Source organism: Emys orbicularis, chromosome 6 (genome assembly GCF_028017835.1).
Source record: "Emys orbicularis isolate rEmyOrb1 chromosome 6, rEmyOrb1.hap1, whole genome shotgun sequence".
NCBI classification, from domain to species: Eukaryota; Metazoa; Chordata; order Testudines; family Emydidae; genus Emys; species Emys orbicularis.
In genome coordinates, this window is record NC_088688.1 from 83,883,970 (window position 1) to 83,906,525 (window position 22,556).

At 40.7% G+C, this 22,556-nt stretch overlaps 1 non-coding gene across 1 annotated transcript; it reads right to left on the reverse strand.

Moving 5' to 3' along the window:
• Positions 1–7,914: 7,914 nt before the first annotated feature.
• On the reverse strand, positions 7,915–8,021 carry LOC135880722 (U6 spliceosomal RNA). Its single transcript, XR_010561500.1, has one exon. It is a non-coding gene; the product is annotated as a U6 spliceosomal RNA (small nuclear RNA).
• Between the last annotated feature and the right edge of the window lie 14,535 nt (positions 8,022–22,556).

Below are 22,556 nucleotides of genomic sequence, written 5' to 3' on the forward strand. Positions count from 1 at the left end.
AAGGTGGGTTTTTCCAACATACTTACTAGGGGCCAGATTCTCAGGTCCCTATTCTGCACCTAGCACTGCTTAGGGGGTAGAATAGGAGCTGTGAAGGCTTCCTGATCCTCAGACTCCTGGTGGCTGGTCTGGTCTCAAGGAACAATGTAGAGCAGCATTGGGGACCAAGAAACCATTCCACTAGCTGGGGATTACCTGAGTACAGAGGCATTCCAGCCATGCCCCTTTTCTCTCAGCCATTCCTCTTACGTTAGGGCATGGCAAGGAGGTGGCGTAGAGCTAATTTTCTTGGCCCTATTCCATTTGGGAATTCCCCTATGCTGGGACAATCCTCAACAGGCTGGTTAAGCCAGTTTTCTACCTCCTAGAACTGGTGTTGTATAAGGTACATTTTGGTGATTGGAAAACAAGCATGAACAATCAAGTGACAAATCTGCAGATGAAACTAAGTTATTTGGGATAATCAGAACTGCAAAAGACTGCGAGGAGAATGAGAAGGACCTAACAGAGCTGAATTTGTATCATGATAAAAATAATTCTTAGTTTTTCATCAGTAGAAATCAAAGTGTTTTACAAAGGATGTCAGTATCATTATCCCCACTTTACAGATGGGGAAATTGAGGCATGGAGAGGTGAAGTGACTTTCCCAAGGTCACCCAGCAGGCCAGTGGCAGAGCCAGAAATAGAACTCAGGTCCCTGGGTCCCAGTCCAGTGTGCTGGACACTAGGCCACTCTCTATTAATGACATCAGAAATGTACTGTTGACAATTGCCAGATCGTACACTTTGTAAGGAATCATTTCAACTACTCATGCATATTGCAGGGTTCTAAATTTAGCGTTACCACTGAGGAAAGAAACCTAGGTGTCATTGTGGACTGCCCAATGAAAACCTTTACTCAATAAGCAGCAGAAGTCAAGCAAGCAAACTGTTAGGATGCATGAAGAATGAAATAAAAATAACACTGAAAATAGTACTAGTCCCATTATATAATTCAACAATATATCTTCACTGCAAATACTGTTTTCAGATCTGGTGACTATCTCTAAAAGAAAAAAGTTGCAGAAACACTAATGAAAGGAAATGCATTGTGGGGGAAAATGTATTAGCCTATGGAACTCATTGCCACAAGGTATCATTGAGGCCAAAACTTTAGCAGGATTCCAAAAATGATTAGATATTTATATGGATAATGAGAACATCCACAGTTATGTTGGGGTCAGGAAGTCAGTGAATACTACTATAGCTGGAAGAAAACTACAGACACCCAAGATGAAGTAGGTAAGCTAAGAATGCAACCAATGGTTTTCACAATCTAAAATAACTAATGACATGTGGAGCTTCTTATCCTTATTTTTACTTTCAAGTGAAACATGATTGACTTGACTAATTTATAAATATGAAGTAGGCTTTAAAACTCCACACACACTGAGTTTATTTCATACTGACTTAAATCTTGTCAATCCACCATCATGAACTAGTTTTCTTTTTACATTCAGCATAGGATTTTTCATAATACACCTCTACCTCAATATAATGCTGTCCTCGGGAGCCAAAAAATCTTACCGCATTATAGGTAAAACCGCATTATATCGAACTTGCTTTGATCCACCAGAGTGCGCAGCCCCGCCTCCCTCCCCCCGGAGCACTGTTTTACCGCTTTATATCCGAATTCGTGTTATATCGGGTCGCATTATATTGGGGTAGAGGTGTAGTAAGAGTCCAGACAGATCATTTCAAGGTTTCATTGTCAGTTTTGGTTTGTTTGCTTGCTGCTGTCAGGTAACTGAAGGCATGGTTACCTGAAATTTTGTGATCTTGAGAAGTGAAGTTCTATTTATGTCTTTTAGTTGATTAAATAGCAGTTTTCTTCTGCATTTTGGTTTCTGAAGCTTGATTCAGTACTGAAAGAACAACAACTGATTTGGTTCTTCACAGCTAGTCTCAGAAGTTTCCAAAAACAGTTAAGTTATAACTGTTATATTAAAGTTTATATATATAAAGTTATATTAAAGTTTATTTAACAATAAATTTCTTCCTTACTATTAAGAGTGCTTTGAACACTACAATCTCTTCCCTGTAGTGGAACTGGTTTGTTGGGTTTCCCCTGCCATTAAATATTGTATGAATCCACACATGCCTACAATTTGTGGGAGAGGCAGAAAAATATACTTTGTTAATCTGTCAGAAGCCTGTTCTGGTGAGTATGCTGATTATACAGAGTCATTCATTTAGTCACATTTGATGAGTCACTGAGATTCTTCCCAAAGGGACAATGTGTACAGTGTGTATTTAAAAAAAGGGATGTCTTAAAGAAGGCCAAACTTTAATTCCAGTCAAATGTTACTATCTCTGAAATTTTAGTCCATTTCACTGCTTGCTTTTTGTTCCACACCATAAAAGCGAGAGAGAAAGACAGGAGGACAGAAAAATGGTAAATTATAACATGCTTTTCTCTGTGTGTAGGTGCACACACTTTAAGCTTTTATCTGACTAAATCATTTAGGGCTCAGTGTGCCTTTAAGGCATAGCTTGCTGTTGGCAGTAGGTAGGGGAACTTTGGGAGGAATTATTCCCCCTGTATAGCCAGCCAGCTCAACTGTTTGGTGCATATGAGAGACAGAGAGAGCTGGAGTTAGAAAGATGGTGCTTTTCCTTTTTCTTTAGCACTAGAGATTAGTCCTGGCTTGCTTGTGTGATTATAAATAGCAATGGAGAAAGAGCAAGAGTCAAAGACATGCAAAGCTATCCCTACAGGGCTCCAGAATGGAGCTAGGAAAGAGTCATTTCTAGCTCAAAACATGACCCAAATATGACAAAGTTAAAAAACATTTTGAGTGAACCTTGAACTGGAGTCAGGTACTGGGTGAATTTTTTCTTTATTCACTTCATGAGCGCTGGGGAAATTGACTAAAATCTGAAACTGCAGAAGAGTTTCACTCAAAGGAGGTGCAAACCCGTGCATAAAACATCTCCTTAGCTCCCTAAGAACCAAAACTGCTGAGAGTCTCATAGCTCCACTACTGTGTCCCTTGAATAGGAAACAAAAGTAGGCCTGATTCTGATCTCACTTACATTGGTTTTATACAAGTGTAGCTACTGTGACTTCAGTGGAGTTTCTTCTGATTTCCATGGAGACTTAGTGACTGTAATATAGGAGATTAGAACAGCCATCTCTACTACCTGTAACAGGACAATAATGCTAGCTCTTGTTTCTATAAGAAGTATTTCAAAAATTGTCTGTGCTGCCTTCAGTAAGAACAAGTTGTTCAGATATGAAATATAGCACTAAACCTTAGAAGGAAGGGCTCTCTCTAGCTCTCGCTGTTAGTAAATGATAACCAACATTAATGGTACCATAAGGAATATCAGGTTTTGCCCTTTCAGACTGGGACAGTAGTTGATTGCAGTATGAATGGGCAAATGACATCTGCCATCCACTGGCAATCTGACCTGCTGAAATATAACGTGGCACTGTGCTGGAAGGGAAAGGAACAAACATTGAATCCCTTTCCTCCTTCATTCCTCTTTCATCCTCAGCAATGGCATTCTTCTTCTGCTGCTATTGCTTCACTCGGTGATGAAGCCCTAGTATTTTCAAACAAGGAGGAATGATGGTGGTTAGGATGCTAGATTGGGACTCTGGCGACACACATTAAATTCTCTGGTCCACCACAGATTTCCTGTGTGACCTTGAGCAATTCATTTAGCTTCTGTGTTTCAGTTCCTCCTCTATAAAACGAGGATACTACTACTTTCCTACTTCACAGGGAGCTGTGAGGTAAATACATTGAAGATTATGAGGTGCTTAGTCATGAGGATCATATAAGTACCTCAGACACACAGAACCGCTTTCTTTGCTGTGTATGATAAAGGGACATGCATGAAAAGATGCAGTTTGTGTTTTGTTGGCACAGATAAGCAATAAAAGGGACTATGCAAGTCCAAGAGAAAATATCAATCTAGGTTAAAAAAAGTCACATGGCTGATGGACACTATACTGCGGAAGGCCCTGGTGAGAAAGGAAGTAACACAGTCTATGGTATGTCCAGCTAGCTTAACCACGTGTGAGGAATATCCTTTCCTGTGTGCTTGGGTCCTCACCACAGCACTGCTACAAACCTGCAAGAGAGAGAGAACCTCCAAAGGGGTTTAGACAGAAATGCTTCAACACTTGTTTTTGATAATAAAAGGGTGACAGAAACATACAAATTAAAGATGAATGTGAACTGCCCTGGACTTTGGGGTTATTTAAAAATCTAGATTTGAATTTTTTAGTTTGGTCCCTAATATGGGGATGTGTTGTTACATTCGGTGCTTAGTAATGACACTTTTCATTCACATAGGGCTTTTTATCCAAAGGGCTCTACAAAGGTGTGTAAGTGTTATTTTTATTATTCCCATTTTAGAAATAGGGAAACAGAAGCAGAGAGGCAGGGATTTTCAAAGGAGTTTAAGGGAACTAGAGGCTACATTTTTAGAAGTATTTAGGTGCATAGTAGAATTTTCAAGAGTGCCTAGGCATTTAACTCAGACTTAAGTGCCTAGGTGTGTTTGAAAATCCCACTAGGCACTTATCTGCATCTCTAGGCACTTGAATACCTCTTAAAATCTGGGTCTAGGTGCCCAAATCTCATGATTTACAAATGAGTTGGGTGCCTAACTCCATTAGGGTCCTTTAAAACTGCTAGCATAAGTCACTTGTCCAAGGTCTCACAGCCAGGCTTTGACAAGCCTAGAGCCCATTTTTAACACTCTGTTCAGTGTTCCAACAACTAGACTACATAGCTACAAGACTCACTAACTCTGATGTCCCCCCTCACATCTAAAGGAGAATAGACTGCTCTGAATTTCAAAAGGTTATATTTAGAATACTGCAAACTGACCCCATTGTCCTAGATTATATTCTCTCACTCGTCCATTCTATAGCTTTCAAAGTAATTAAAAGAATATGAAATTCAGAGACCAAAAAAGAAAAGGTTAATAGACAGATGCTGAAGGATAAAATAATTTGCATTTGCAGGATTTTAGGATAGAGCTGCAAGCAAGATGCACCAGCCACCCCTAGAACATAGTATGCTAGTGTGAACCGACTGTTTGTTACATTCTCAGGATTAACGACAGCAGTGCACACTGTAAATTTATTCAGCTCCAAAGTAGTTTCATGTCCACTGCATACCCAATTGCAAATATGTTATTTTTTTTCTTTTTTGGAAAATTTAATTTTGTTTTATATTAAAAACTCATGCTTATGTATGCTACAAAATTTGCAGCAAAATTACTATTTTTGTACCCAATTTATTCACTGTCTTTTTTAAAACTAGAGGAATGTATAAGGAATAACTGCAAGGAGAGTGCCTGGGAAGCCAGCCAGCCCAGGGAGAGCCTGGGGAGCCCACCTGGTGAGATGCCAGGGACCCAAGTAACCTGTGAGTCCTGGCTTCCCAACAGCATGCCAGGCGGGCAGGGGAGCTGAGCAACCCAGCTGTCCGCTGTGGGAGGGAAGGAGCGTTAAGGAGCCGGGTATCTCAGGCAGGCAGATAGGCTGGCTGCTCAGCCTGCCTGATTTCTGTCAACATTTTTGATGGAATCTACACATTCCCACAATATGTTTTGATTCCACTGAATCAGCATTTTAGGCAGAAAATTTTCAACCAGCTCTGCCTCTGGCCCGGAGACAGTTATTGTTCCAAAAAAAATAACATCCTTGCAACTTGCATCCTTGTAGTTCTCAAACACCGTGCTAACACTGCCCTAATTTACTGTAAGTACAGAGCACTGTAACTTTCCTATTGCTACATTTACCATTAACTCAGTTTGGCACCCTTGTAGCTGGAGGTTTGCAAGGCTGCAAGTAGCATCTCTTAACATATGATAATTTTGTCTGTATGTATCTGTAACGATACCATGTGTTACTATACTTTCTGCCAGTGGTGAAGTTAAACTGGAAATATGAGAATAGAGATGGCTGATTAACTGTTTTTTTTTTTTTTTTTTTGGTGGCTGCCTCTATCTGCATACACCTATGAAAACTTGTTTTTTCCCCTCAGCATCCAATGCTGACCCCCCCTCAACTCACGGCTAATTTTTAGATTGAATGTTGAGTTTTGGCACCATGAGGCAGGAGGTGACAGTCATCAGAGCCTAAGAGTGAGAGGCTGTGGGAGTGCAGGAGAGAGTTGGATAGGCTCTCACACGTTACTGCACATAGGGCTACCATACAAACTAGAGCTGGCCATGCAGACTGATTTGAAATTGGTCAGTGTACACAACAGTAGTGGAAATCAGAACTAGAACAATGTCAGCTTTCCATAATGACTTTTTTGTTATTTAAGTAATATTAGCCTATTTATGACCATCTCAGTGGCACCACTGAGAATTTTCACTGTTTATCAGGAGAAACGTGCTTCATATTGAAGTACATTTCCCATGGTTTTTTTGGAAGGAGTCCTGCCAACAAGAATTTCAGTCAAGTATTTGTGCTTCAGGTTATTATTAATAAACTATAAAATATTGTTTCCTGCAGCGCGTCATTGATTGCTAGCTGGGTTACACCTTGTCCTTTGGAATTTTGTTAAGGCGTGGTGATAAATCGCAATCTGACTTCATGCAGTATTTGTACTGCTATGCAGTGACATGGCCAGTTGAAAGAAGGGAAGAGATTTACCCACTATGCCTCAAACTGAGCACAAAGGCTAACAGTAATTCATTACCACAGGGTTAGCAGAATTGTAGACATTAGTCAACAATTTCCTTCCTGCCATTTAGGGTAAAGGGTTAAAGTTCAAGTGTAACATGGAAAACCTAGCTTTGTAAGAGAAGATGCATGGGGCTTACAGTTAATTCTTCCTTCACTTTGTAAATTAATTTCGGTGCAAATCTTGTGGCTAAATTCTGCCCTTGGATGTGTGCACATCTCCCACTGATTACAGTGGAAATTATATAAGACCTTTAGTGTATATAAGTAAGTAATGTGTCTTTTGCAAGAAGGGTCCCATCTTGGTAAGACCCATTTACATAGTATGAGCCACACAGTATTTCTAATCTGAATATTACACCCCCAAACTTGCTACTTTTAACTTGGCCACCATTGTAACACCTGTGTCACAAAAGGAGTGACTTCCATACTCTAGTACTGTACATTTCAGTGCCTGGATAAATAAATGTTTCTGTACAATCCTCTTCACTACATTCCTTTTACATGTATCATCTACTGTTGCTTTAGAACTTCTGTCTCGAATAGCATCATATGTTGCATTAGACTGGCTAGCAAAAAGGTTATTTTGTATTTGCTTAAAGAATTGTGTAGAAAATGCTAAGCAAAAAGCAAATCTAGGCTTTTCGCAGTTTTATAACATCAAATCAGCAAGATCCTCACTAATTCAGAAATTGTGTGGATCATAGGAGGATTATAATATGAGCCTGTAAACCAGAGAAGCTTACTTTATTACTAACTATTACCATTGTTATTAATGCAGCTCTACAGGGGTGTATGGCACTTTACAGACATACAAAGCCAAAACCACTGCGATGGTGGGCATAAAACCTAAATATCACAAGTAGCAAATGAACAACAAAACACTATAGTAGGTGCATAGAGAAGGAGAGAACACCCACAAAAACACAGTATTGTTCTTGGGAGAATATTGTTCTGTAAAGGCATATAAGTTGCTACACACACAATATTAAAGTTGCAATGTCTAGCACTCAAATGTTTGGGCATTTCCTAAGTAAGACTGGCCTTAGAATCATAGAATATCAGGGTTGGAAGGGACCTCAGGAGGTCATCTAGTCCACCCCCCTGCTCAAAGCAGGGCCAATCCCCAGACAGATTTTTGCCCTAGATCCCTAAATGGTCCCCCCAAGGATTGAACTCATAACCCTGCTCAAACCACTGAGCTATCCCTCCCCTCCAAAAATATGGAATGCTTCACGAATTTGCGTGTCATCCTTTCACAGGGGCCATGCTAATCTTCTCTGTATTGTTCCAATTTTAGTATATGTGCTGCCGAAGCAAGCACTGCCTATGTAGGAGTTGGAAGGTGTGTCATCCTGAAATCCCTTGCCTCATTCATGAAGTAAAAGGATGATCTCATGGTTACAGTTGAATGACACACTGGAGAACTTGATCCTCTCTATTTCTACCACAAAATTCCTATGTGATGCTAGACAAGTCACTTAACCCAAACTTTTCACAGGTGGTTGTTGTATCCTTGGGGGCAGTAGTTTTAGGAAGAAATCACTTGAGACACAGAGAGCTGTGAACCTTAAAAGCAGCCATTTATTTCTATGCACTGAACTAACCAAAACCAGCCAAAACTGGCTGGGCTATCCCCTAATAATCTAACTCAGTTGCCATAGCAACAACAAGGTGCTATTACCATGACAACCAAATACACAACATATTCTTCCCCCCTAAATAAAACAAACACTAAACTAGAGAAGGAGGGTAGACTGCCTCCATTCCCGGCTAAACCCCGGGGATTATTTTGCCCCATAACCATGGGTTCGCCCTAGCTAAAGATCCAGCCATTGAGGAGGTCTTCTGTCTCTAGGTGGATTACGGCGAACTTCTGGTGTTGTTGCACCCGAAAGTACCTTTCAGACTAGAACACCCTGCTGACACTTCCACCTATTCTGTAGGATCATTACAAGAGGCTCCGACAGATGATAGCTGTCCTCTCACTGCCGCACACCATTCTGTAAATATGCTCTGGTGTGAACAAGATTGCCTCAGAAATGCCAATAAGGCTGAGAGCTTTTATGACACAGTAAACCTCAGTAAACCTCTATAAGCTATTGTTTTATCAATCAAATGTGGCAGCTGGGACTGAGAAAGAAACAGTTTGGACAAAATAAGATAAAGCTAATCTGTACAAACAAGAAATTCTGAAACAGTCACATCTTGCCATATGGTAGACGTTTAGGCAACTCAGCCTGTAATTGACAGTTACAAGTGCTGTATATGGACACAGCAATTGCAACAAACATAGATGGATGATGCTCCAAATATTTATGGAATTCTACAAGATCATAAAGATGAAGCATAGCCAACATCATCATTCAATGCAAGTATAAATTTCCTTTCCTCCTCCAGCCCCATATACCTATCCCTATAGCCTCCCCAGTTTGTATGTTTTTTCCAGCTGAGAGATGGGTGAACTTGGAACGGTGACTGTCTGAACAGCCAAGAAAATCCCATTATCTATCGCTAACCAACATCTTCCCATTAGAAAGTTTAAGCTACACAGCTTGTATCAGTTGTTCACCCCTAACAGCATAGTTTCCTGTCAAGTATATGAACTATCACTTCTGATGCCTGCTACTTATCAAAGCCTAATCACCTGTAAGTGTGAGTACACATATGCATGTGTGTTTCTGGCCTTACAGGCCAAATTTGAGAGGACATCTGGTATTCTGGCGATGTCTGCTTCCAACTGCGGTTCTCCTTTGACAGCTATTTCTGATAGCACCATGAATCTGTGCTTTTGGAAGCTCTCCTACAGTAGACCCTGTTAGCCACAACCTTTCTGAGCACCAATCTTGTGTCACTGGGCTTATCCACTTCTGACCCTTTGTGGTCTCACCATGGGTTAATGATATCTCCAGCTGAAATCTATTGCCCCTTTAAGAATGGCTGAGAGTCCCACCATTAAAGATTATACTTCCATCACCTGGTCTCACTCCCAGCAGTCTCCATAAGTCTGGAGAGGAACTTTCCCTTTAAGAGGCAGCCTTGAGAATTGCTCTCTGAGGTCTCTCAATACTGATTTTTGGTAGGAGCCCAGCTAGTACTATTTCTGTATCCACCAGCTAAATTCTGCAAATGCTGTTCAAGGCAGGACTGGATTATGGCAGCCTGGGCCCCTAGGCTACAGACCCCACTCCAACCAGGGCTCTGCCTCTGTAGCCTAGCCCCCATGCTGAGTGACCCCCCTCTCCCCAGATTGGTATACATAGTCAGACTTCAGTCCATGCCTATTACTGTAAGTATGAGTTGGCTATTTGTTTATTTTGACAAACAAAAGTTTTTACTTAAAATCCACCAAAAACTGCTTTAGCAATTTTCAATTTATACCTTTGGTTTTATTTATTTATTTATTTTAAAACTCTTATGCCACCACTACAAAGATATTGGGCTAAATCCCGCAATCTTTACATAAAGTGAATTTCCATTGAGTTTTAACTAACTTTAGGCTTTACCATATTGTTAGAAAATGGATAGTTCATGGTCATAAAACTGTGTGCATTTTGATTTACCCTCTATGTCCTGTAGAGGGTAGTGCAATTCCATGCTCCTTTATTTTCTGTTTCCAGCAGGTGGCAGCTGTATTGCAGGAAATATTAAATACAGATTAGCAAAATAGTTATGATTCTCAGCTTTTGTTGATTTCACCTGGAATGAGCTTTTGGGTTGTCCCAGCTTCTGAAATACAAGCCACATACTGTTCATTTCAATGTACAAGCTGTGCAATGCTGTCAAACAGTTTTTAATAACCATTTCTTATAAAATTATCTCAATGCACAAAACAAATCAAATAAACCTTTGCCTTTTTCATAGGTAGTATGTTACTTTTATCAGAGTTTATCACAGTAGTTGTGCAGAGTTCTTTGTCTGAAATGTACTGTACCTTGATTTTAAAGAACTGCAACCACATTGTAACAGTGGAGCCATATTGCTGAATGACAGTCATATTCAAAGTCTGATGACCGTTTAGCATTCAAAATATCAATGAACTCTTCCAGTTTCACCTTGTAGAGTACCTGGTGTCACATAATATTAAAGGCCAGCACTAAAGCATTACAGATGTTAAATTCAATGGTACCTAGCACCTGGTATTCTTACCCACTTGTACTCTTATCCAGGACATTAGGAGATTTTTATTACAGCTGGAAGAAAGGAAAGGGTCCAGATACCCATGGTCGAAGTCTTAATTACAGGAGTACACACAGAATAATCCCTAACTAAATATGTATAGCGAGACTGCACAGCTAGCCTTACTCATTGGCTCTAGAACCCAGCATGCCCCTTGCAGGCTGAATCTTTCTTAAAAGCAAACAAAATCTTTGGAGTTTGAGGTAAAGTAAAACAAAGATGTGTGAGAGCAGTATCCTGGCTTCACTGAGATCTGAGAGTCAGTTTATCTCATCTCCTTCCCACTCATCTTGGTAGTCTATGGCTAATATAGTTTAAAGAGTTTACCTGGCCAGTGTGGATTTAAAAACACATTCCATTCACAGAGTTCCAGTGCCATGTGTGGAAGACACTATAAGGCTCAACCCTGTTTAGAAGGAGCACTGCTGATATGACAGGATAATTTGTTCTCCAAACACCATTCATTGCTTGGCTTTTCTTCTAAGACTGCCAGCAAGGGCACCAGATGGGGCAATAAGCTATATGCTATAAACACCTGTCCACTAACAACCAAATTGAAGCCACCACCACATTTCATGCAGATCACTGAAAAGTCATCAGTTGATACTGCTTTAATTTTGGTACCAAACTAGGTTGGACACAAATTGGTGAGCCTATAAATTCCATTTATTATACCAATTATTGTACCATTCAGTTGCCCCAGAAATTATGCACACATACAAACACATTTGCATTCTATATTACATATGCTAATGAAATCCATTGTCATTAGTGCCCCTAAATGGAGAAAACTTACAACTAAAAAATAAAATCAGTTAAATTAGCACAGTGTAAATGGCTGCAAAGCTGAATGCACAGGCACAGAATTAGTTACTCACTTCAAAACCGTTTGAATGATTTTGTCTATCACTGACTACGAAAGCACCTTTTTCTTCCTGTGCATAGCAGTATGTTCACTGTAGAATGATACTGCACTAGCAAAGTGAACTGCATGATAACTCCTAAATGCATAGATCTAAATAGTAACAGTAAAAAGACTGCACTTCGTTTGCTATACAGTTCTAACAGCTTTCTAGAGAGGAAGACTAATGGAGCAGATGAACAGAGTAGTAGATTAGTGCATTAGCCTGACACACACGAGACCTGAATTCAAATCCCAGTTTACTGGTAGGTTATAATAAGTGAACATTAATGTTCCTGTTTTAACTTAGTCCACAACTGTGTACATCACTAAGCCACCACGTGACTGGCAGCCTCTGCCCTAGAAAGGCCAAAGATTGGAAAAAAGGTGCTGCAGGTAAAGACTAGAGTAAATTGGCAGAACTCTTGTGGAAAAACCTGCCAGTCTATTTGACATCTATCTTTAGGTATAAGAACTTACTGTATTGCTGTGGTAATTGAAGACCAAGCAATACTATGCCTAGTTCAAGCAAGTTCTTTAAATCCTTTTATCCCAGCACTGAGGCCTGCTTTTCAAACCATCCATGAACTAGGACTGTATGCAAAAGTGTGTGCACAATTGCATGTAAAAATGCACATGACTCCATACCTAATTAGCACTACCATTTGAGTAAAACACATATTTATGTGAAATCAGCTGATTAAAAGCCTATCATTTATGTGCACATAGATCTTATTTATATGTGTGGTAAATTACACGTGAAGATGAGGAATGTCACACATTTTGCATATAGTTTTGAAAAACAGGTCCTACATTCACTCAGATTTTTAGAATACAAAGGACTCCTCTCCATGTGCAATGTAGATGTCTAAGCAAAAACAAGACAAGCAAAACCAGCAGACATCAGTTGTAAAAATCAGTTTTTCACACTTTGGTTCACAAGATGCAGATACATCTCTCTTTGATCAAGACAATGAGATTCCTTATACTTCATACATGATTTCCTCAGAAAGAGAGTTTTGGGCTAAATTATTGCAGACAGACTTGTTAAGGCAAAAGAGTGATCAAGAATATATAATTTGGGACAGGCTTTAGCCCAGTGAAGTCAGTGGGTTTCACAGATGTGAGAACAGAATGTATTCCTTAGTCTACGTGAAATGCTGGGGATGTTCTCCAGTGATTAATGTTCCATGACCATGTTTATTTTCTAAATGTCTAGAAAATCTCTAATAATAAACCAGGTTTAAGGGTTACTAGAGTACCATATTAAAAATGCACATAGTATTTATTTAGAGAAATATTGTCATGGTTATAAAGCAAAGTATGCAGCCTATTTTTAAAATGAAACAAATTATTCTGTTGAGCTCCTAAAAAGCTATGAGGTTGCCTAAAAGCAAGAGGTCAAATTCTGCTCTTGGTTACTCTCATGAAATCCAAAGGAAGGCAGTGTAGTTGTGTAGGTGTTGCAGAGCAGAGTTAGACCCCAGGATTACGACCGTGATATAATTCTAGCTTCTCAACTAGGAGGATCACCAAGAACCAACCCAGTTTCTTGATGAGTGCCACAGCATGCTAATTCTTCATTCTGCCTGCCTGTTCTGTTTTTATGAGCATTCGGAGTCCTCTCTCATGAAATACTGGAAAGCAGGATTCATGCACTTCAATACCCTGATCATTAGAGCGGAGTGCATGGGGTTAACTTCTCTTCCCATGGATATCAATAGGGAAACTCCCATTGACTTCAATAGGGCCAGGATTTAACCAATAGAGTAGAAGGGGCAAACAACCGGCAAATCCAGTTTTAAGCAAGCCTAGCACCTTGACAGCATCCTTTAAAGAATTACTGTTGTTGCTAGTGTTGTAATAGACTCCTCTGCACAGTGTTCCCATGATTGGCATGGTACATCAAATCCTTTCAAATACCTGATACAGTGCTGTGTGGCCTACAAGCTGAAATGTTTGCATTGTAGATGCTCAAAACACTAGGCCCTATAAAATCTGGCCTTCCTAGTAAACAGCTGCACACACATAGCACGAGTTGGAAAAAAAGAGTATAAATATCCTCGGTACAAAGTCTTAGTTAATACTATGTTTTTTCGATACATTAATGTAATATCTATCAGAGACTCTAGGAAGAAGTCCAGTAGGAGGATACAAGACTATCATTGTCGTTAGAACTTGTTTGAGACCCTAAAATTCATGTCTCCTCTAGGGTCCTTAGGCTACTCACTGTGTCCATCAGAATGCAGCTTATTGCACAACACCTTTATTGGAGAGGATGCTGATCCATTCCATTTTGACTGAGACATGGAATGAGCATTCAGAACTCTGTTCTGAGGGTTATTTCTTCTCTTTGGTGTGGCTTGAAAGAAATTTACCAAGCAATGGTCTAAGACTCAGACAGTCTCATTATCCATCCATCTTAGGGTTTTATAGTGCCACCCATCAGTGAAGTATCTAAGTACCTTCCACATTTAAAAAAACAAACACACCCAAAAACAAACAACATCTGCTTGGGGTATTTTTTCGATTGTTTTGTACAGGTTTTTTTTTAAGGGGTGGGGGATGCAGGGAGAGGGGTAGTTGGTTGGATGGTGGTGTCAATGTTGTTATTTAAGTGAAAATTTAAGTACACCTCTACCCCGATATAACGCTGTCTTCGGGAGCCAAAAAATCTTACCGTGTTATAGGTGAAACCGCATTATATCGAACTTGCTTTGATCCGCCGGAGTGCACAGTCCTGCCCCCCCAGAGCACTGCTTTACCGCGTTATATCCAAATTAGTGTTATATCGGGTCGCGTTATATAGGGGTAGAGGTGTATTGAGTTACAGCATCATTGGCCAGTGATAGAATAATATGGTTTCCTTGTTACCTGCACAAGAGGCTGTAACTAATATGAAGGCAGCATTGTCACTGTCTGGGAGAGTGGCACCTTGTGTCATTTTTCAGCTTCCCCCACTTTTGGTTGACTGAAAGATCAGTATTAATAAGCTGTACTCAGGACTTTGGAGTTTAAGACAAAAGAGGAGCAGTCCTAGACATAAGAAAACAGAAACAATCATATTAAAACAAACAGCCTGCATGACATACTTGGCTTGAATACTGAGCAAAGCTCAGCAGGGTAAGCTTATCTTAGCTTTAGTAAGTTACTATGAATAAGAGATACTTCACATTTCCCTGGAGAGAACTCCCTTTTCTAGTCTCTTCTACTCTATCCTTCAGCCAGTCACTGCTTTACTAGGCAGCATTAGACATGGACACATTTTCCTTCTGTGTCCCAGAACACCCACTCTACAGCTACTTAAATCACATCTAATCCTTTGATATTCAAGGTGGATACGGAATTTCTCTTCTCCAGCATGTTGTGGGAGGGAGGAAAGGGTGTTTCCCCTCATGGTCTGGTTTATCATCACACCAGACAGCCTTCTCACCAAGGTGATGTTCACTTAGATGCATTCAACATTGTACTCACTATCAGGCTGCTAGTTCCCTCCCGCCACAATTCTCCTATAAAGGTAAACACTTGCAATATGTGTCTCTATAAACTGCTGGCATCCCCTAACTAGTGGGCTTTTCTACACTGGGTCATTAAAGTGTATTACAACATATTTACTAACACAATGCTAAACACAAGTTAGCATTATAGGGTGAATCCTATTGGTAACCCTGACTAGCTGATGTGATGTTCAGCCTGGAAGTATAGTCCAAACAGTCTCCTCTCATTCCCCATGTACCTAGAAGAAACTAGCAACCAGCCCTGCTCCTTCCATCATATCTGCCTTCAGGGAAGAAGAGGCAGGTTATATGCTACCTGCCTTCATAGAATTTGTCGTGATTGGCTGAGAGAGAGGAAATCCACGACCCATTCGCACTACCAGGGCCGGCACAACCCATTAGGCGACCTAGGTGGTCGCCTAGGGCGCTACAATTTGGGGGGCAGTGACTGCGGCAGTATTTGGGTGGCGGGACCCTCCGCCGTCCGTTGTTGGGGAGGCATGTCCGGGACTGTGGCGGCAATTTGGCGGCGGGTCCATCAGTCCTTCGCTTCTTCTTCGGCGGCCGCTCAATCAGGTTTTTCTTTTTCTTCGCCGCCGCTTGGGGTGGCAAAAAAGCTGGAGCCAGCCCTGTTGATGGTAGAGCAGAGACAAAATCAGAATCTCCATCCTGTGGGAAATTCCAATAGCAGGACTCACTCCACTTTTAGCAGCCCATGTCTCCTCTGCTTTACCCATAAGACTTGCTCAGAGACATCCTAAAGGTCTGCTACAAGTGTGGAGAGCTGCAATGAGTGCCTGCCCAGGGGAGCTAGCCAGGAAAGGGCGGGGGGGGGGGAGGTGCAGACAGGATGGGGTTTTTCCTAGGGTCCAGTGCGGAGTTAATCCAGCCCTGTATATATTGTATGTGTTTATATATTTAGCAGGTGTTCAGATGCTACAGTGATGTACACTATACAAAAGACAAGATAGACAGAGGAGAATCACAGTCCTTAGCTTGTTTGTAGAATTCCATGTCCTGGAGTTCAAAGGAATCTTTTACTATAAAAGTTAAGCTCTTATATATGGTAAAGCTAGTCAGAGAGGCATGAGAAGTAGGTTCTGAGACAGAGTGATGCTCTCGTTTCATCTGGCTGTTGTAGATAGGTCAAACAGAGGGGTAAGAGCTGACCTTACGATTTCTTTCCTGTAATTGCTAATTCTCTTAAGGATAAAAGCTTAAGCTAGAAATAGTCCTGTGTCATGTGGTTATTATGGAAATATTTTTAAGTTACCATTTTGCTGTTGTATGCTATAACCTTGTTTTTGTATGAAACTGTATTATACATGCTGTATTATTTATGCCAGCAACTGGCTCCATTTTGAAGGGGCTTTCTAACTGAAAGAGACATTATCTAAAAGCAGAGCTGGTGCTAGCCCACTGGGGGCTCTTAGGAGTAGCCTGACCAGATGTCCCAATTTTATAGGGACAGTCCCGATATTTGGGGCTTTGTCTTATATAGGCGCCTACTACCCCCCATCCTGTCCCGATTTTTCACACTTGCTGTCTAGTCACCCTACTTATGAGGAGTATTTTGCCCCCCCCAATACTAAAACAGGCAAGTTCTTATAATAAAAAGCAAATAGGGGGCCTCCCTTGAGCTGCTTGGGGCCCTATGTAATTGCTTAGTCTGCTTATGCCTACCACCAGCTCTATCTAAAAGTAATCCTTCTACAAGTGATCCGTGGCCTTAAAACAAAGGCGGAACTGGTGACTGAACAAAAAAGGCACAAGCTAAATGACACATTTCCAAAGCAGAGTGCAAAGGAATGCCTGTTTCTGAGAACACAACGAACTCATACAAATTTTTTGAAGGTGCATTCACTGCTTTGAAAATCTCCCTAGGGAGGTTAGATGGCAGCACCGGACTCAATAGGAGAGAGCATGTGGGTAAATTATGGTCATTGTCATTGATGTTGGCAGTCCCTTGGTTTCCCACAGACCCAAAATGCACTATGCTGGAGAGCTGAGTTAATTGAAAGACCCTTTGAAACCTGCTACCAAAAGTCTTTTAACTTGCAACTGCAAACACAATATCAGAGGGCACTTTTATTTTGAAAAACCTTCATAAGCCATCCTTCAGTAAATGGAAGTGACAGAAAGTGCAGCATAACTGGCTGTGAGCAATTCACATTTATAGCCTCTCCTATCTCCCCATAGGATTCAGCCTGAGTTACACCCACAGTTCTCCCAATATTTGCCATTCCTCTTGTATTATTATTGTTTCTGTTGGTGCTCACAGAACCTTGCCCACCCACTCCTGTAATAGACTCATAACCTCTGGCTAAGTCACTAAAGACTTCAAGTAACAGAGAATCCACTATTTACACTAGTTTAAAGCTGCAAGTGACCTGTGCCCCCTGCTTCAGAGGAATGCAAAACAAAAACAAAACAAAACAGGGTCTCTGCCAATCTGACCTGGGGGAAAATTTCTTCATGACCTCAAATATGGTGATCAGTTAGACCCTGAGCACGTGGGCAAGACCCACCAGCCAGACAACTGGGAAAGAATTCTATGTAGTAACTCAAAGTCCTCCCCATCCCGTGTCCCATCATTAATAGTTATCAAGAATATTCCTTCTGCTCCACCAGCAATTCCAAAGGGGTAATGCGAAAAAACAAAGTCAGCTAAGAGTACGATTTCTTAGACTGAAAAGTCTTTGAGAGTCCATTTCTCTTATTTGTTTGTACAGTGCCTTGCACAACAGGGACATAAGTAATCCAAATACTAATAGGGGGAGGATAATTATGTAAGGTCTTGAAAGTGAGGGGAAGCTTAAACTTGATACAGCAAAGATGGCGTTGTCCCTGGAGTAATTCAAAGGTTGTCAGATCAAGGGGCAAAACAACAAGATCTTAATGGCAACATTTTGAATGGACTGAAGAGGGAAATGCTGGTGTCAGGGAGACTAGAAAGGAGGCTGCAGTTTTCAAGATGTGAAATGATAAGGGCATTGGATGAGAATTTTTGCTGATGTGGAGTAATGAAAAGATCAGATTTTGGAGATGTTGTGGGCAAGACGCAATAGGATCCTCAATCTGGATGTGAGAAATCAAAAGGAGGAGGGAGAAATCAAAGATCTGTACAGACTTGAGAGACAGAGTTGATGGTGGTGGAGTTAGCTATAGTGAGAGAGAATGGGGGAGTGGAGGAAGTTGGAATCTTATTCAGACTCCCAGATACCAAGTTGAAGAGGGCTTTATAAGTACCTAAATAGATCAGACAAATAGATTGTTCAGTTTTAGCTATGTTAGTCCAGATCCTATCTTGCACCAGAACTCCAGTCAGCTCTTAGGGAGATGAAGAAAGACAATAAGGGAGCAGGTTACATCTCTCTCTCATACTCAGTCTCCCCTTAGACTTGCCCAACAACTCTAATTTTTGCCACTGACAGATGGTCCTTGTCATGATAGTGGAGGATTGGCATAGCAGAATTCCCCACCATCATCTCCCGTGTCCCCCCAACATATCCCTACACTGGTGGGTGCCAGATCTAACACAGTTACACTAGGCAGAGATTTATGCCTGAGGAATTCTCTGCTGGGAATATGTGGATAGATTACAGCTACTTCTGCCACCTGAGTGGAGTAGATGGGTCATAACTCACTTGAGAATTGAGCCCTTGAAATAAGTTGATGGCAAGATATCAACAAGCTTTTTAAGTGGCCGAAAATAAAAGAGGTAAGGGAGTCCAGGCAGGGCAGTATATTCACACACTAGTTTTGCACTTCTAAAGTCCTGAGTTTGGAGCTCATTATAGCTCATAAGTGAAAATGCATTTGATAATCTCATTCTAGTTTATAGCGGTGTTTTCTCACATCACGAATTCCCCACGCAATATGACATGACTAACAGTTTCTGCTCAAGAGGCTCAGGATAGGAACAGTGGAGGTGGTGTATTTGGGACTGAGATGTACTGGCAGAGCTGTGTGGGGATAGCTTATGCACCAGGCTATGCAACTAGTTTTTGATTTTCGTAAGCAACAAAAATCACACACGGAGTTTTGTGGGTGGAGAACAAGTGCACATTTGGTTTACAATAAAAAAAAAAGAGCCTAAAATATAACAGAAGATCTGCACTAGGGAAAGCCAGCAAGAAATTCCATTATTGTTATTTCCCTTCTCTCACCAGCCAGAATCCCCTTTGTAACTCCTGACTCTCTTCGTCTTCCCTGTCTGTTTTAACTGCTGCATCTGCAATTTGGACCCAGAGTCCGAATTTCATGTCTCTCCTGTCTATTCAAGTATCTTCGTTAGGTCCCTGATGTTGTGTACAAAACCAATCATTTATACTGTCTCTTCTCCTTAAACTCTAATCTGACTTCCCCTCCCCCTCCACATACTATACCAATTATTAACTACTACATTGAAAAGGAGCAGAGGGTCAGATGTTCTATTTATCTAAACCAAGCTATTTCTTTGAACCTATAAAATTCATTTTCCTTTATCTGTATGCAAGTATATTCCAAAATAAACATGTGAGCAACTACTGTAGTCTATGGCTTCAAGTACCTGTTTTGATATTATTTGCCTTCATCTAACTCTAACCAGTGTCTAATCTGTTTCAATGTATTGAAAAACTTTTGCCAAGAAGGTTGTTGATATAAGAAAATTTTTGGAGGAAATATTCATTGGAGCTGTGCCAGGCTGCGCTTAACAATGGTACCACATACTGGTTAGGTGCGTGGGTCATGATTCTCCATCTCTACCCTTGCTGGTGGTCACTCCAGTGCAATGGTGATCTCCTTTCCAGTAGATACTGATTTGGCTCTCTGGCCAAGTCACCAGTTCAGTCTTCTCCCTTCTGAGGGTGCAGGAATAAGGGAGTCCAAAATATATATATGCAAGTCCAATGTTCCCCACAAAAGTCTTCAGCCCATGTCCAGATCTCTGTGGGCTGTGCGTCCTAACCTCTTACAGTGTATCTGTTCCACTTAGCTCCAGGAGGGACGGGATTTGTGCCCCCTTTGCAGGATGGGGGGGTTCATAGAAGAGCCCAGGCCCAACCTCACCACTGAGCTCTGGTCCAGGGTCCTCCAAGATGCAGCAATTTCAGACACCTACAGGCTCTTCAGGGCTGCCTTCCAAACCACTTTCTACCATTTACCCACCCAGTCCAGGGTGTGATCAAAAGTCTCACAAATGATCCACCAGAAGATGGAGTGAATGGTTCCCTAGTTCTAGGGAAGGGATAGTGCCTCCTCTAGGGCTTGGGTTAGCTGTTGCTTGTAGCCCTCTCCAATGCAGCCAGGAGTCTAGCTGGATCCTTATTCAGGAATTCCCAATATAAATCTCTGCTACTATCCTGTCTGCCCCCTTCTCAGTTGTCTCGCTCCCTTTTAAGCTCCTCCTCCAGCTGGCACAGGCTCTGCAGGTGCAGCAGGGCAGAGCCACCTGGGCCCTGCTATCCCAGTGTGGGGTTTATATACCCCATCACAGGAGCCCTGACTGTTACTGATTTAGTTACAGGCACTTGCCTTCTTGACATGAGCAAATAAAGGCATCCAAGGTTAATTTACTCAGAATCAACATATTTTGCATGTCTCCGCTACAAAATAAAAGAAAGAATAAGAGTTTCATAGCTGGTAATTTAGAAATATTATTAAATGATTAGTCTGAGACAATTACTGTAGAGGAGTCTCATCATGTAGATGTTGATTTAAATGGATTTGCATTCTAATTTTCATCAAGTTTTTCCTAATCAAGGAAGTTCAAGTCAGGCTTACTGAACAACACAGTTATTTCAGAATCACAAAATAGATGATCATTTCTGAAGATCTCTGTCTCATTGATACTTAGTCCTCAACACTTAAAAGCCCTTTTATAATTAGATGGAACAGCACACAGGCACAAAGTAATCATCTTGCAAATCCTGATATAATATCAATACATTGTAACATTGCCTTGTTGTTAAATCCTTTCTTTTGTCCCAAGAAGTGTGGTAGGGAAGGGGGTGTAACCTACTCTGGGACTCCTCTCTCTCAGTGGGAGGAAGGGAAATGGGCTAAGTTTCCAAAGTGCACATGAGGGCGCAAAATAGCACATATAACCATGGCATTATTAATAGAGCTTGTTGAAAAATTGTTAATAGAACAGTTTTCTGTCAAAAAATAAAGTTTAATCAAAATTGAAATGTTTTGCGGGAACATGTGGATTTTGACAATATTTTTAGATGGGCAAGAGTCAAAACATTTTGTTCCAAAATGTCAAAAATTAATTTTAATAGTGTTGTTTCGATTCATTCTGTTTTGACTTTCATTTTGCATTAAATTAAATGCCATATATATTATAGGTACATAATATGAAATTGAATACAATATATAAATATAATGTAATCTTAAAATTAATATTTTAATATAATAGTCAAAATGAAATTAATTGAAATGACAATGTTGTTCAGCACTGCTGAAATGAAGCATTTCCGTAGTCCCCAATAAAAAATTTTCAGATATTTTGTATCATGGAAAATTTTGAAATTTCAGCTCTTAGTTCTGATTCATAATGAAAAAAATATTTGAAATGTCAGAATTCCCGCAGCATGAAAATTCTGGTTCCTGACCAGCTCTAATAATTAAACAGTTACCATAGGGACTTTGGCTACACTGCTGAAAATAACCTCAAAATGTTGGGGGTGCAGTTTTTGCATGTCTACACATGCTTAACATGTGCTCTTTCAACAGCTATCCAACAATGGCCAGACAATAGATGACAAGCAAGCACACTTTTAAAACATATTAGTATTGTAACACAAAGGTTCCAAACACTGTACTAACACTCCTCCCTATATTTACTCACCATCTGCTTCATACACAAGTGACAGCAAAATATACGTTTCTAAGACTATGTCATCTACAATACCTATGGTATCTACTGGGGTCAGGTAAAAAATGTTCATATAGTTGGTGCTACTGAAAAAAAATCCCCTAATATTTACCTCTTCACTGTTCAGTATTTGCTCAGGTCTAGATTGTGGAACATATGCCATTGCCCTGTGTGATGGGAAGCGTGGAACTTCATTGCTTCAGGAGCACTGAGGACACTGTGCCTCAGGCAGATTGAACCTCTCTTGGGGCTGCTCCATGCCTCAAGGGTGTATATGTACCGTCTCACAGCTTACCTCACTGTTGGTGCCTGTTGCTCCACTTAGGCCAGGTCTACACTAGATAAGTTTTACCAATATCACTACACTTGGCTATACCACCAATCCTTCTTACCGGAGACACAGCTTATATCAGCAGAAAA